At 52.6% G+C, this 17,257-nt stretch overlaps 1 protein-coding gene across 1 annotated transcript in view; it reads right to left on the bottom strand.

Annotated features, from left to right (window-relative positions):
- Positions 1-17,257, bottom strand: part of SLIT1 (slit guidance ligand 1) — a 154,388-nt gene that overhangs the window by 129,554 nt on the left and 7,577 nt on the right. The window lies entirely within an intron of this gene.

Raw genomic sequence — 17,257 nt, forward strand, 5'->3', positions numbered from 1 at the left:
GTGGGGGGGGCTGAGGCCCCCCAGAGGCAGGCAGGCGCCAGACCACAGCTAGATTTAACAGGGCTTCTCCATGGACCTGGAAACAGGCAGCTCGCCCGCATTCCTGTCTGAGACACCAGCCAGCACCAGCTGCTGTCTGGGAAGGTGTGAGGACCCCTGCGGGGAACGTTTCCTCCAAATGGCCAGTTGTTAATGGTCAGCTAACGCCCCGAAGCAGGAGGGTTTACAGCCCTTCTCAACAGCCCGGCTGTTAGTCTGGCTTTGGATGTTCCCAAGGGGTCCAATCCGTCACAGTGGGAAGCCACCTGATGTGCCGAAATACCCCTGAGTCTACCTGTTCTGCCAGCCTGGGCCCCCTTTGACCTGTCTTGCTGAGCCAGGCCCTTAAGGGCTCCTCTAACCCACACACAGGCAGGGCCACCCCAGCTGCAGATCAGCTCTGGGAAGACTCCGCTTCAGGGACTTGCTCCAGCGCTCAGCTGTCCTCTCCCTTGGGGGGCAGACCCACAGATATATTATGAAATTCGCCCCCTCCCTCAGTGTGGAGAGAGGTGTGCACACTTCTTAAGACCCCTCCTCCAGTTAGAAATTACAGAAACTGGGTTTAATAATAAACAAAACAAATTTTATTAACTATAAAAGGCAGATGTTATGTGGTAAAAGGGGTAACAAACAGAACAAAGCAGATTACTAAGCAAATTAAATCAAACACGCAAACTAAAGCTAGTTTCACTAAAGAAATTGGTGACAAATAGTATTTCTCTCCCTAGATCAGGGGTTCTCAAACTGGGGGTTGGGACCCCTCAGGGGGTCATGAGGTTATTATGTGGAGGGTCATGAGCTGTCAGCCTCCACCCCAAACCCCGCTTTGCCTCCAGCATTCATAACAGTGTTAAACAGATAAAAAAAAGTGCTTTTAATTTATAAGGGGGTGTCGCACTCAGAGGCTAGCTATGTGAAAGGGGTCACCAGTGCAAAAGTTTGAGAACCACTGCTCTAGACATTGTTGTAGGCAGTCTGAACCACAGAAACGTTGCAGAGTTCCAGGTATAGTCCTTTTCAGACAGGACCCCTGTCTCAGCCTGGACTCCCCCCTTGCCGTCAGTTTTTCTTCTTGGGCAGACAGGCCATGGAGAGGAGGAGCCCTATTTGCCTTTCTCCCCACCCTTAAATAGGATTTACATAAGACGGGAATCCTTTGTTTCCCAAACTTGACAAGACCACCTGACCCTGTAGAATCACAGCGTCCATGAGTCAGGGGCAGTATGGAGGGTCCACAGGAAGGCCAAGTTTTCACAGCCTATTGTCCTTGCTGATGGGCCATCTGCCCTGTCTGGCTTTTCCATTGTTGAACCTGAAGTGTTAGCAGTGGGCATCACCCAAAGCAGCATAGTTGAAATACAGATACATAGCCAATATTCCTTACTTCAGATATAGAAATAACAGAGGCATACAGACTGGATAATCCAATTCAGTAAATCATAACCTTTCCAATGAGATCTCACATGAGCCATCTTGCATAAAAGTATATCTCAGTTATGTCATATTCATAGCATAAGCATATTTTCATAAGGAATGTGGAATGTAATGTCACACCCATTATCCATGCCAATGGCCGTCACTTGGCTCTTGGCCTCAACGAGATCTTGTAGCAGCAAGTTCCACAGGCTCCTTGTGGGCCGTGTGTAAAAGCATTGCCATGTATTAGTTTTTAATCTGTCCCCCTTCAATGGCATTGAATGCAGAGTGGGCAGGAGCAGGGCAGCTCCCTGCACCCACCTCCCACCCCACACATGTGTGCGGCTCTCTGGGTGGCGGGGGATAATGTCGCTCTCACAAAAGCAATGACCGGCTCAGGAATAGCAACAGCTGCCCACTATATGTGCAACAAAGCCCTGGAACGCCGTCCCCTTGAACCGATGCAGCAAACATCGAGCGTCTGCAGAGACCCAGACGCACGGACCCACAGATGTTTCTGAACTCCTACAAATTAGCATGGAGGCCCCGCAGCGTGCCTATCCGCAGCTTAGAGCCAGGTTTATACCACGGCACAAAACTCGAGTCACATCACACCTTGCTCTCAGCCTCCCCCAGCTGCCCTGCAACAAGCCTCTGTAGGGAGAGCCGCCTGGACCCCTGGAATGTCTGCACTGGAGACTGGCAGGCACTGCCAGGGCTTTCGAGTCAATGAAAGTGTTTCCCTTCCCCCATACAGACTGCAGTTGTTGGGAGCCCTGGGCTCCCCCCCACACAAACCCAGCACACTGCCCTAGGTTTGTTTTCAGTGGTATCAAAGCAGCTCCCAGAAACGTCTGTTCGGGAAATAAACTGCGTTTAAAGTTTCCCATGCAAGAGACACTAACACAAACCCCATTGTTTCTTCTGGAGTCAGGTTTCCCCCACAAAAGACGTGGGGCTCAGAGCCAGCCAGAACTCCAAGGGGAGCTGCAATCCTGGCTTGCCGGGGGCTCAGTCGCTCCTCCTGAAGTCCAGAGGCTATGCTGATTCATTCCCAGGTGTCAGGAGAGTGTGGGAATGAGGGGCAGCAACAGACAAACACCCACCCAGCCTGGCTCCGGCTGAGACACACACAGAGCAGAGAAGGGGAGTGTTTGTACTCGGCACCACCCTGAGAGCAGCACCTGTGAGTAGAACCAGGGGGCCACACAGACAAAATCATCTTTGCTAGGCCCGATATCGGCCCCACAGTTAGCTGCTACAGTCTGGTGGGAAAGGCCTTCTGCATGCAAATTATTTGTCATTAGCCACTGCACCAATTAATATGGCCACCATTTTGGTGTGACACACACACACGGAGCAGGAAGCGCCTGACGCCCTAGTCAGGTCCTGTAGAGCTAGAACCGTGGGTAGAGGAAAGCGTCCGTACCCAGGAGCGGTAGGTACGCACCTAAAGCCAGGACGGGGCCCTTTGTCTTGGGGGCCCTTTAAACAGGCCCACTGGGGATTAGGAGGACAGGGAAGGCTGGCTGGTTCCTGGTGCAGAGATGGCCACTGTGTGTCTGCCAGTGGAGAAACCCCCACCCAACTCCAGGCAAACCTCCCACGATCCCCGAGGGGTCAGTGTCTCCCCTGCCAGTGAGGGCACTCCTGGGTACCCCTGCAGGAGCCCCAGCTCCCCTGACACCGGGCTACTCCCACCTCCCTGCTAGTCAAGGTGGCATCTAATGAGCCCCACCTGCCCCACTGCAATCAATGACCTGCAGGGCTGCAACTCCGGCTAGCAAGCCAGGGCGGAGCCCTCCCCAGTTACGGGTCCCCCCTCGCGGGCTACAACCAGCCTGGGTGCTTCCCCACCAGGCCCATGCTACCTCTGCCCAGTTACGCTACTCCCGGCCCAGGAGGGCGGGACACAGCTCCCTTGCAGCAATGCCATCCCCCAGGCTACTGAAGGGGTCAAAGTGCATTGTCTCCTGGCTACTGCCGGCCTTTGGGGCCTCACCCAGAGCAAAGGAGCAAACCGGGACCCCAGGCTCTGACCTCCCTGCGGGCAGCACCCTGCAACACCTGCACTCGATGGCTCTGCCCCACCTGGCTGGTAGAACAGCTGCAGGGTGCCCCAAACCTGCCCTTGGGGTTCCTGCACAGCGCGGGGCCCGAGGGAGGGCTGAGGTCAGAGGCAGGACGGACTCCAGCCCCTCAGCAGCGTGTATAGACACTGAGGCCGTGCAGCCTGGGGTGGTGGCATTGTGCTGCTGAAATGGCTGATAATGGCTAATGAGTTCCAACTCGACCGGTACAGCCTCATAATTACACAGCTCAAAACCCCATTCAGCTGCTGAGATTGCCTGGCTCCTTCGACTATGGAGCCGTGTGCGCCTGAGTGCGAGGGGGCTGGGGGGCAGGTTACTAGGACACTGATGAATGCCTCGGTGGGAATGAATAGACGCTCCCTGCCCTGCTGATTAAACCGAAACCCAGCAGCGCATCCAGCTCCCAGCAGGCCCAGCAAAGGCACCAGGTGGGCAGAGACATTTGGATTCCTGCCCCCCGCCCTCCCAGGAACAAGGGCCAGATCCTGCCAGGAGGGGAGTAACCCGAGGCACTGAGCACACAGAGGCTGCTCATCCCCTTGCAGGATGGGGACCAAGCAGCAGTTCAGCAAGGCTGTGAGCCCAGGGCAGGTGCAGAGTTCCAGAGATAACGGACTTGACTGCCCCAATCGGACTCAGGGTTAGAAGGAAACACACGCACACACGCCAGAGCTTTATGTCTGAGTGCTGATTTTCCAAACTGCTCTAAAATGCACCCACAGATGCAGACTGTGCCACGTCAGAAGCGAGGGTAGAGTTAATGGTGCAATTTTGGGGTTGTTGAGTTAGGGGTTTCTCAGGGTTCAGACTCCCACCTATCAGGACCTCATTTTAAACTGCCGTAACATTTACATGGCTGGAATATATAAGCCAGCAGGGCCCCACTGTCCCAGACACTGCACACATGAAGCAAATGGCAGGCTTTGACCCAAAGAGCTCCCAGTCTGAAAGACAAGACATAAGCCTCGGACTGCAGGATCCCAGGCAACTCCCAATCCCTGGGCTCCAGGGCCCACGCGGCACACACAGCTCTGCCGCTGCTGAGCTTGCTCACCAAGGACGTAGGAAGTTGGTGGTGTCCCACGCCAGGTTTTTCAATACTGTGTAATTTGCAACTACGCAGCATGGACAGATCATCTTAGATCGTTAGCATCTTTAGAGTGATTTGTCTGATCAAACAGTCTTGTTCTGCCCCACACTCTTAGGCCAGGGGACTCTACATCAAAAATTACATCAACTGTTCCAAGTCACTGATATCTTGGAAGAAAATTATCCTCTCTGCTTATGGATCAATGTCCTAACACATAAAGCACCAGAGGCAGTCCACAGACCCCCAAACCACACCAGGGAACAGGGAACATATCCGGCTCTGTTAGGATATAGATATTCAGGCCTGTCTGTAAAGGCCTATACTCTAAGAATTTAGGTGTATTCTTATCACTTAGCTAGTTATAGAGGTATAAAAGAAAGAATCAAAATCACTGTCTGGTAAGAACTCACATATCAATAGCTGGGATGTGAAATCCTCATTTCTGTGTTGTTCTATCATTGTAGTCCCCATTTCCCTATTGTTTGTCTGTATAATCTCTGTCTGGTTCTGTGATTGTTTCTGCCTGCTGTATAATTAATTTTGCTGGGTGTAAACTAATTGAGGTGGTGGGATATAATTGGTTAAATAATCATGTTCCAATATGTTAGGATTGGTTAGTTAAATTTCAGTAAAATGATTGGTTAAGGTATAGCTAAGCAGAACTCAAGTTTTACTGTATAGTCTGCAGTCAATCAGGAAGTGAGTTGGGGGGCGGGGAAATGGGAACAGGGAATGGGGTGGGGAAATTGGACTCTTGTTTTGCTAAGCGGGGGAATGGGAACAGGGACACAGGTAAGGCTCTGTGGTGTCAGAGCTGGGAAGGGGGACACCAAGGAAGGAAACTGGAATCATGCTTGCTGGAAGTTCACCCCAATAAACACTGAATTGTTTGCACCTTTGGACTTCGGGTATTGTTGCTCTCTGTTCATGCGAGAAGGACCAGGGAAGTGAGTGGGTGAAGGAATAAGCCCCTAAAAGGCTCCTTACACACCTACCGGTAGTGTGTAGGAAAAAGCACTGTGTGATTAGTGAGAGTGACATATGCTGGAGGTATCATGCAGCCAGGACTAAAACAACCATGGAGTTTCTAAACATTCTAGCTGACAATTTCCTAACTCAAAAAGAGCTACAGCCAACATGGGTGAATTCTGTATTAAACCTTGTCCTGACAGATAGAAGCACGGATCACAGACCTAAAAATTAATGGTAGCCTAGGTACAAGTGATCATGCTGGTCACATTTATAATGTGCAAGCAGAATAAAGACTAGACAAGTAATATAGATACATTTGGTTCTTTAACAGGGCCCATTTCACAAAGCTGAAAATGATTGTGAGCCAAATCAGCTGGGAGGAAGAATTTAATCAGAAAAATGTGAATAAATGGAAATCATTTAAGAACACCTGATGAGATGACTCAAAAGCCACAATTGAGGAAGAAGGTTGGGCTGGTTAAAAAGAAAACCTGGGTTAGAGGGGAAGTGAAAGCAGATGTAAAAAAATAAAAATAATCATAGAATCATAGAACTGGAAGGGACCTTGAGAGGTCATCTAGTCCAGTCCCCCACACTCAAGGCACTAAGTATTACTAAGTAATACATAACAAATGGAAGAAAGGGGAAGTTGATAGTAATGAATATAAATCAGAAGTTAGGAATTGTAGAAAATTGATAAGGGAAGCCAAGAGACACAAGGTGACATCTATGGCCAGCAGACTTAAGGACAAGAAGGAGTTTTTTGAATACATTAGGAACAAAAAGAATCCTGACAATGGTACTTGTCCATTATTAGATGGAAATGGTAGAATTATCAATAATGCAGAAAAGGCAGAAGTGTTCAATAAATATTTCTGTTCTGTATTTGGGGGCAAAGCCAGATGAAGCAGTCTCTTCATATAGTAGGGTGACCAGATGTCCCGATTTTATAGGGACAGTCCCAATTTTTCGGTCTTTTTCTTATATAGGCTCCTATTACCCCACACCCCATCCCGATTTTTCACATTTGCTGTCTGGTCACCCTATCATATAGTGATGCTAACTCTTTCCATTCCATTAGTATCTCTGGAGAATGTTAAACAGAAGCAACTAAAGTCAGACATTCTTAAATCAGCAGCTCCAGACAACTTGCATCCAAGAGCTTTGAAGAGCTGCTGAGGAGCTCGCTGGTCCGTTCAGTTGTGGAGCACTGGGGAAATGCCATAAGACTGGAAGAAAGCAAATGTTGTGCCAATTTCTAAAAGAGTAAATGGGATGACTTGGGTAATTATAGGCCTGTCAGTCTGACATAGATCCCAGGCAAGATAAATGGAGTGGCCAATACCGGGCTCAATTAATAAAGAACTAAAGGAGGGTGATGTAATTAATGCAAATCAACATGGGTTTATGGAAAATAGATCCTGTCAAACTAACTTGATAGTGTTTTTTAATGAGTTCACAGCTTTTGTTGATAAAGGTAATCGTTTTGCCGTAATATACTTAGATTTCTGTAAGGTGTTTGACTTGGTAACATAGGGCGTTTTGATTAAAAAACTTGAACAATATAAAATGAACCTGGCACATATTAAACAGATTAAAAACTGGCTAACTGATAGGTCTCCAAATGTCACTGTAAATGGGGAATCATCAAGCGGGTGTGTTTCCAGTGGGGTCCCGAGAGGATCAGTTCTTGGCCCTCGGCTCTTTAACATTTTTACCTGGAAGAAAACACACGTCTTCACTGATGTCTGCAGATGACGCAAAGACTAGAGGATTGGTAAATAATGAAGAGGGCAGGTCACTGATTCAGAGAGATCTGGGACGTTTGGAATACTGGGTGCAAGCAAACAAACAATATGCGTTTTACTAAAGCTAATATGGCATACACCTAGGAACAAAGAGCATCAGCCATACTTACAGGATGGGGGACTCTCCCCTGGGAAGCAGGGACTCTGACAAAGACTTGGGGGTCCTGGTGGAGAATCAGCTGAACATGAGCTCCCAGTGCGATGCTGTGGCCAAAAGAGCTAATGTGATCCCAGGATGCATAAACAGGGGATTCTCGAGTAGGAGCAGAGAGGTGATTTTCCCTCTGGATTTGGCCCTGGTGCAACCGCTGTTGGGATTGTGTGTCCAGTTCTCCATGCCCAGGGTGCAAGAAGGATGTGGGTAAATTGGAGGGGTCAGAGAAGAGCCATGGGAATGATGAAAGGATTAGGAAACCTGCCTGATAGTGACAGACTCAAGGAGCTCGATGTAATTAGCTTAACAAGGAGACGGTTAATGGCTGACTTGCTCACAGTCTATAAGCACCTACATGGGGAACAGATATTTACTGCTGGGCTCTGCAGTCTAGCTGAGAAAGGTTGAGCATGATCCAATGGCCGGAAGCTGAAGCTAGACACACTCAGACATTTTTAACGGTGACAGTAATTAACCATTGGAACAATTTACCCAGAGCCAGGTGGATCCTCCATCACCGGCCATTGTTAAATCCAGACGGGATGTTTTTCGAAGCTCTGCCCCAGGAATTATTGCGGGGCAGGTCTCTGGCCTGTGTTACACAGGAGGTCAGAGGAGATGATCACAATGGGCCCTTCGGCCTCGGAATCTCTGATAACAACAGTGCAAGGCTAGCAAAGCACTTCACTGAGCCCCAGCCCGGCCGGCGGGGAGGGAGGCTGGAGCCATTATCTCCAGACGGGAAGGCAGAGGCTCTGACAGGGGACGTACCTGGCCCAGGCAGCTCGTCAGTGCCACACGGCGGAGCTGGGTGCACTGGAGCCCTAGCACCTAGCCCAAACTGCCTCCAGAGCAGTGGTTCTCACCGGAGTATGCATACCCCTGGGGTATGGAGAGGTCTGCTGGGGCACACAGCAACTCATCTAAAGATTGGCCTAGTTTTACAGCAGGCTACATCAAACGCACTAGCGGAGTCCGTACAAACTAAAAGTTCATCCAGACAATGACTGGTTCATGCTGCCCCATACACTGTACACTGACATGTACCTACAGTATTTGTATTCCAATCGATTAACTTCCAATTATACGGTAAAATGAGAAAACTGGCAATGTTTCGGGAACAGTGCGCTGGGACACTTGTATTTTTAGGTCTGATTTTGTAAGCGGGTCGTTTTTAAGCGAGGTGAAACGTGGGGAGAAGTCAGATCCCTGAAAGGAGTACAATAGTCCGGAGAGGCTGAGAGCCCCTGCTCCGGAGTGTGGAACAGAAAAGCTTCGCAGGGACTGAGGCTGGCCACTGCAGGGTGTTTGGGGTAATTTAGCAGATAGTTTAGGACTAGATTTTGAGCAGGGGGCAGGAGACACACCAGGCAGCATGGCGCAGCAAGTCAGGGGCAGCACCGCCGTCTCCAGCGCCAGGAACCATAACCATCCATCCAACTGCCAGCAATTGAAGTGTGCATGTGGGGTGGGGAGTGTGATCTGCAAGGGGTCACAGACCCGGCCAGAGACCCCGTGTTTTCCTCGAGCCGCGGCGCTGAGGGGCGCTTTCAGCACTGTCTCCCCAGAACCGTAGCTCCCACATGATGACAGACCCCCCCATTTCTTCCAGACCACTTAAAGCTTCTCCAGGCTCGTGCACCAGCTACCATCCCATTTGCAGCGTGTTCGGGAGCTGGGCCATGCTCACAGCTGCACACGGACCTGACCATCATCCCACTGAACATTCATACCCCCCGCCCCGCACTCCTCTCCCCTCTTTGTTCAGATGAGCGGCAGCCTTGGAACCCAGAGGGGAATTAGCAGCAGGTGAAAGCGTGTTTAGACTGCTGCCAAGACAACAGCGCTCTGATTTCACTTCACGCCACTTTCTCCCCTCCAACCCCCACCCAGTGCCTCAGATACTAAATTACAGCCTGTCAGGCCCAGGCCTCTGAAATTCTTGCTGCTCAATAGCTAACCCTTTGCCTTGATGCCCTGTTCCAGCAGAGTAAAAAAACACCTCCTCGGCCATGTGCCATGCAGCTATCAGAGATCACCGACGCATCCCGAGGCCTGTCTGGGCACCTGCTCGTATCTTCTTGGCTGGGAAATAACAACACAGCCTTGCTCTTCCCGGTCGTTCCTAGAGGTAAAGGCCAGAGGCAACCATTATGGTCCTCTTGCCTGACCTCCCACATAACACAGGCCAGGGTCTCCCCCCAGCCCCAGTGCTTCCTGCCTTCAGCCCAGAACCGGTGGCTATGCTAGGACACAGTTTAGACAGAAATGCCCAAGCTTCATGTGAAGATGTCAGGTGATGGCAAATCCCCCACATCCCCTGGTAAAATCAGTTCAAATGAATGAGCCCTTTGTTGCCACATTAGCAGGTCACACCCTGCGGTTTATTGGCTTACAGGGCTCTGCATTTTGATGGCTTGATTAGTTCCTTGTGGGTTTGCTGGATTTTACCACAGCCACTTGGAGGGTTTGGGGGCTGGCTCACCCTGTAGCAACTGAATGGAATGGAAACGCTGAAAGATAATTAGCCAGACATGGTCACAATCAAATCTATTCCCCAGGGACTTGATTTCTGGGGAAAGCGGCACAAGGCAGGCAGGCAGGCAGACACGGCGATTCCAATCGTCTGTAGTTCCTGGCGGTGCATGCCCCAAAGCCCACGAATGCCGAGGGTGCCCACCACGACAGAGGCTGGCACACACTTGGCTCTTGCTACCATGCTGACCAACTTAGTTTTGCTTTCTTGATGCAATGCGTGATCAAGTTGGGGCTCTCAGGGCCATGCATGCAGCCGGCCTTGATTCAGCCTCTGAAATTGCACCAGATACGGGGGTGGAATGAAAAACCTGCATTTGCATGGGGAAGCGGAGCGACATCTCACTACGCGATCGGCGAGTGCCAAGGCAGAGCGTGTGCACCAGCATATGGAGCTGCCATTTCAGAGGCATGTTGTGAAAAATCTGGTGCTTAATCCGTCACCAGTCAGACGTGATCACATGGCTCTCGCTTCGAATGGGGCTGCAACAGCCCATCTGCCGGGCCACTCCATTGTTACCTTGTGCTCCTCACCCCCAGCCACTGTCTACGTGCTGTGTCTGACACTTGCTTAGAGAACCCTTCTGCTTACACTTCGGTTGCAAGGTCCTCTCGTTAGATGTGTCTGCAGCACCTGGCACCGAGGGCCCAAGTCCCTGCCTGAGGCTGGATGACACCGCCGCAATATGAAGTGATGATGATGCCACGATCAGCACCAGGGGCCTGAGCAGCTGCAACTTCACAAGCTCCTTTCATTGCATTCTGCAAACCTCCCCAAGCCCAGTCGGCTTCTGGAAACCACCCACTGGCCGCTGAACCCAGCCCTGCCCCATGTTGCCAGAGAAGCCCTGGGTGTCTGGCTGGTGAGTCTTGCCCACATGCTCAGGGTTTAGCTGATCACCATATTTGCGGTCGGGAAGGAATTTTCCTCCAGGGCAGATTGGAAGAGGCCCTGGGGGGTTTTCGCCTTCCTCTGCAGCATGGGGCACAGGTCACTTGCTGGAGGATTCTCTGTTCCTTGAAGTCTTTAAACCACAAGTTGAGGACTTCAATAGCTCAGACATAGGTCAGGGGTTTGTTACAGGAGTGGGTGGGTGAGATTCTGTGGCCTGCGCTGTGCAGGAGGTCAGACTAGACGATCATAATGGTCCCGTCTGACCTTAAAGTCTCTGAGTCCTGACGGCCAGCCCTGTGCTCTGTCCACTAGTCCAGCTGGACACACTAAAGATTTGAGTTCTGCGGTTACTGCCTTTGCTGCTCCTGTTTCTCAGACACAGGGGAAGGATAGCCCAGTGGTTAGAGCACTACCATGGCACTCAGAGCTGGCTTCAGTTCTGGGGTCTGCCACAGACTGCCCGTGTGACCTTGGGCACATTGCTTAGTCTTTCTGCCCCCGTCAGCAAGGCGAGAGCAGTGGCAGGTCCCTGCCTCGCAGGGGGGCGTCCAGAGAGCACACGGGAGATTAGGAGGTGCTCAGTTGCTATGGAATTGGGTCATGGAAGTACTTAGACAGGACATAAAGCAGGACTCCTGTCACCCCCGGTTTAGGAGCGGTAGGGATCTGCGGCCCCAAAGGCGGCTGGGACTGACTCCTGTGGGAAGCCTCGGCACCCAGATATGTTGAATGATCCACATCCATTTGCTCTCCTGAATCCCTGCATCTCCCAGCTTTGCCCCTGCTCCAGTGAGGGAGCCAAGAGATCCCGTTTCGACTCCAGTCTCCAGCCTGGTGACTCAACCTCGCTTTGCCAAGCCTCGGATCCATTGGTGCTCCTGCCCTCAGCGGGGTGAGCTCGCATTCCTCCGATTTCAGAGCCCAGTGGCCTGAAAAATTCATTTATCTTTTTCTGCTCTACCCATTCCTAGCAGAGTCTCTGTTCCCTAGGGCACTGCCTCTGCTATCTGGAGCTGCGTTTGCATCCAAAATTCACGCCGGGAAAGAAATCTCAGCAAAGCCTCAGGAAGCCTGAAATGGCCCCGGCCACAGGCCAGATCCTCCGGTGCTGTAACTCAGCCTGGCGGCAGCGGGTCCAAGAGTATCCTACCCTGATACACACCACCAAGGGCTCTTGGTCTCACATAATTTATCTTCTAATTTAAAGCAACACCGTGAATTTAACAGCCACGTTCTCGACAAACCCCTTTCTCTGCCTGAGTTACCAATGGGCCCTCGATGTCAATGCTGGGAGAAATCCAACGCGCCACTCTGGCTGCTCCGAGTCACTTAACCATCTCTCCAGGCTGGGACAGAGAGATCCAGGGAGCCTGTCTGCCTTTGCTTTAGAGTCAGCTGCACTTTCAGCTTCTTAGCAACAATCTGGGTTTTGGACCCTGCAGGGGAAGAGCCCCTTGCTGGCACTCAACTGGCTTTATTCCTTGTTATTTGAATCTTCGGGAATGTTTTTATGGCCCCTTGGCTTTATGAAAACTCCTTTAGAGAGAGTTAAAAAGGCAGGGCCCCATTTAAGCTGAGGGTGCTGAGCACCCCTCGGAAGGGCACAGAACCACGCAGGATTGGGCCCTACTAGGGGATGCAGACTCTGTTCCAGCATTTGCCATCTTGCCGTTCTCCCCCATCCACACACATCCCATTCCCCATCGCTTTAGCACTCCTAGCGATGAGCCAAAACAGAGCCCTGGCTCTGTACAGACTAAACCCCACCCAAAGGTGGGCTTCTCTTCCTTCGGGAGTCAGCCAGGAACCTGCGCAGAGCTCTGTGATTTCCCATCTCCCAGCGCTCGCCTGCTCCATCCTGCGTGGGCTCCATGAGAAACTCCAGCCGTGACACTTCATTACACCCTGGGCAGAGACTGCCTCCCCCCCCCCCCCCCGCTGCTTCCCAGCATGGGGGGAAACGCTGAAGGAAAGGGAGCATGACAGTAGAAGTAAATGCAAATACTGTAATGAGCTGGCTGGAGAGAGAGAGAGAGAGAGAGTTTGTGCGTGTGCATGAACCCCCTTGTCACATTTTCAAAGAAGCACTTTTGAGTTTCCTCCCCGGCTGCCCTTCTCACCTGGGAGAAGCTCCCTGTAAACATCAGCAAAGCCACCTCACCGTCCTCCTTCAAATCTCTCCTCAAAACTCTCCTTGGCCGTGATGTCCGCACAAAACTCAGCAACGGTTTGGCCGCCCACGCTGACTGAGGCTCTCTCATTGTTTCCTGCTACTCCTCCATCTGATCCGCTTGTCTCTCGTCTTTTTACGCTTAAATTGCCAGCGCTTTGGGCAGGGGCTTTCTGTTCTGTGTTTGTCCAGCGCCCGGCCCGATGGGGTCCTACAAGTACTCAACAATAACACCCCCTGCTGGACAGACTCTGAACTGTTCCACCAGACATCACCGCCTCTCTACTGCCAATGGGGATTCTCTCTCAGCTCCTGGGCTTTCGGAGCCAGAGGGCCCGGGTGCTGCCGTTGGTGAAAATTGCAGTGAGGCCGTGCTCAGGGCTGGGTGTGCGGTACGGGGAAGCAGCAGACAGACAAGAGCCTAAACAACAACCAGGTTTTGAGGTGATTGTACAGGCCGACCGATTACAGCTGCGGACAGCTCTCGCTCCCAGGCCCGTGTGGCTCAGAGGAGCCGATGGCGGCGGAGCGGCTCCACTCCGGAGCAAACAATGCAGCAGCACATTTAAGACAAAAATACGTATTTGAAACAGTGCAATAAACCAGGGGCGGATCAGACTTTCCCAGGAAACCACCGCTGCTTGGTGTGAAAAGTGGCCACCCGGGGCCAATCCGAGAGGCTTTCATGTCTCTTACCAGTGACTTTTTCCGACATGGGGACAATAGATTCTCCGCGGCCAGCCTCAGCTCTGGTCAATACAAACACAACGTAGTTTTTTAAACTAATATTTTTCCAACACGCAATTCCATGGGGAGAGAGGCACAGCGTTGCCATGGCGACATATAGACAGCATCTGCCTGGGAAGGAGCTGAAGGGAGAAATGGGAATAGAATTGCAAATTTGCTCAGTCCTGAGGAGGACGCCACGGGAATCCAGCGAGCCGGACTGCAGCAGCCTGGCTCCCAGAGAGAGCCCTGCCCATCGCAGCCCGCGACCCCGGGGCCCAATCGAGCAGCTCGGCCAGGAGCGGAGCCATGCTGGGTGCTCGCTCAGCTGGAAGCTGGTCTCCTATTCTGTCCATCGAGGCCGCCTGAGGAGAAGCACTCCCACGAACAGCCACAGGGCTCCATTCATGTCTGCATCTCCCTCCAGACCCCCTTGGCAGACACCTCGCAGAGCATCTCCGTCCTCTTGGGGAGCAAATACTCCCGGTGGCAATTCACTGCCAAGCCCTTGCACCCACTCAGCGCATAGCCCTTTGTCCAGCGAGCGGGGACGGCGCCAGCTCTCTCTGCACTTGCCTAGAGCAAGAGGATCCTCGGCAGCTGGCTACAGCATAAGATACTGCAAGCCCTGCACCGGGTCCCAGAGAGAAAGGGGAAACTTCCTCCTCCGAGCTCTCCTGCGCCAGCCCCCACGCTGGTGACAACAGCTCTCCCCAACCGGCCCGTGGAGACAGAGCGCGAAGCCTGGTGCTGGTGTTGAACTAACTGGACATCACGTTGTGCTGAGGTTACACGGCTGGCTGACCCAGGCAGCAGTGCTGCCGTGAGACGCCTTGACTTGGTACCACACAACGTCCCTGGAACTGTGACAGCAAGTCAACCCTCCCTCCCCCGGAACCGCTTAATAGCTGCCTGGCTCAGCGGTCTCAGAACGCAGCTAAACGGGGAATCCTCATCAAGCCTGACTGGTTCCAGGGGGGTCCTGAAGGGTTCTTGGCCCCAGGCTAGTTAATATTTATGCGCTAGTTCAACCCCAGCTACTGGACTTGAAACAGGAATGGACTCGGGGCAGGTCTCTGGCCTGTCCTAGGCAGGAAAACATAAAACCAGCCCTGAGAAAGTCTGCAGATGAGACAATGACGGGGAAAATGGTACATAATGCAGAGGTCAGGGATACAATCCGGATCACGTGGGACGCTGGGTGCAAGCAAACAATGTGTGTTTTCATGGGGCTAAATGCAAAGTCATACATGTAGGAATGAAGAACGCAGGCCACACTTATAGGATGGGGGACTCTGTCCTGGGAAGCAGGGACGCTGACAGAGATTTGGGGTCCTGGTGGGTGACCAGCTGAACACGGGGTCCCAAGTGTGATGCTGTGGCCAAAAGGGCTAGTGCGATCCTGGGACGCAGAAATCTGGGACCCTCGAGGAGGAGTGGAGACGTTATTTTCCCTCTGTATCTGGCAGTGGTGCGACCGCTGCTGGGATCCTGTGTCCTGTTCTGGTGTCCACAGCTGAAGAAGAATTTAAAGAAGAGCCACAAGAATGATTAAAGGATTGGAAAATCTGCCTCGCAGCGAGAGATTCACGGAGCTCGGTCCAGTTAGCTGAACAAAGAGAAGCTGAAGGGGGGATGTGGTCACAGACTATAAATACCTACATGGGGAACAGAAATGTGGCAGTACAGGGCTCTTCACTCCAGCAGAAGAAGTTATAAGAAGACCCTGTGGCTGAAAGCTGAGTAGACAATTTCAGACTAGAAATAAGGCGTGCTGAGGGGCATCACCCCAGGAAGAGCTGACCACAGGCTGGGGGCGCATCTCCATTGCGGGAAAGGTTTAAATCAGGATTGGATGTTCTTCTAGACGTTATGCTCTAGTTCAACCCCAGCTACTGGACTTGAAACAGGAATGGACTCGGGGCAGGTCTCTGGCCTGTCCTAGGCAGGGGGTCAGCCTAGATCAGAGGTGGGCAAACTATGGTCCGCGGGCCACAGGGGGAGGGGTTAGATAGGGGGTGGGGTCCCGGGGGGGGAGGTTGGGGGGGTCCCAGGAGGGGGTGGTCAGGGGACAAGGAGCAGGGGGGGTTGGATGGGTCAGGGATTCTGAGGGGGGCAGTCAGGGGCAGGAAGTGGAAGGGGGTGGATGCCAGGCTGTTTGGGGGGGCACAGCCTTCCCTACCCGGCCCTCCATACAATTTCGCATCCCGATGTGGCCCTCGGGCCAAAAAGTTTGCCCACCCCGACCTAGATTATCACAATGGGCCCTTCTGGCCTTAAAAGCTACCCATCTATGTCCTGCCCTCCCGTGTAAGTGTTGGGCCACCTCTGAGCCAACAGCTAAACACTTCAAAAGTGAAACCAAATACAAAAATCACGCAGACGCGATTCACCAACCCCCAGCGAACGGCTGCTCGGACAGCAGCATCGGAGCCCTGTGCGGCTTCTCTGGCCGTCGGCCAGCACCCCACTCGGGCAGAAGAGGGGCGGCTTTCTACAGAAGGTCTCAAAGAACGAAAATTAACAGGCCAGGAGAATGTCCCCATCTGTCCACGATGTTCTAAAGCAGTCCAGGCGCCGGGGAGCTCCCAGCGCGGGTTAACACGGTCATGCTGAGGCCGCCTGCCAGGCCCTTCGGCAAAGCCGTCTTGCAGCCGGTCCTGCAGCGCTGCCAAAGACGTGGGCAGGAGCCCAGGAGGCAGCCTTGCAAATCTCAATGCAAGATTCCGGTGCGTCCTTTTCTCCGCAATGTGAGCCTCTCGGATTCGTCCCCAGAGGGCTGATTCAGAGGCCCCTTGACCTTTCAGTCCTGGTGCAGGAGGAAGAGGCTCTGAGACGGCCTGGACTCTGCCATCCAGTCTAGGCAAGCTCCTAGAGTCCTACCTGGCACAGCCCCAGTCAGTGCTGCCAGCGTACCCGGCTTGCGGCCGCCCTGCTTTTGGAGAGAGCAACGTGACGCTGGAAAGCCAACTTGCGCCATTCTGGCCTTTCTAGCTCCTCTTTCTCTGATGCTCACAGCCTCAGAGACTTTACGGCCAGAAGGGACCATTGTGATCACTGAGTCTGACCTCCTGCACGTCGCAGGCCTCGGGCACCCAGGTCTCTCTTTCCCCCAGTAAAAGAAGAGCAACGTGAACAGGTGACAACCCACCTTGCACACGGCGAAGCTATGACCCCACTGATGCCAGGCTGCGTGAGAAAACCACGGCTGGGATTCCCGGGCCATCAGCTGAGCCACTGTGAACACTGCACAAAGGAAAAATAAACACGAGGACAAAGTTCCTCTTCTGCCCGGCCTTCTTGCTCCATGAAGGCTGCCGATCTGCAAGAGCCGCACACGCTCCTGGGCTGCGGAC

Source organism: Eretmochelys imbricata, chromosome 7 (assembly GCF_965152235.1).
Source record: "Eretmochelys imbricata isolate rEreImb1 chromosome 7, rEreImb1.hap1, whole genome shotgun sequence".
NCBI classification, from domain to species: Eukaryota; Metazoa; Chordata; order Testudines; family Cheloniidae; genus Eretmochelys; species Eretmochelys imbricata.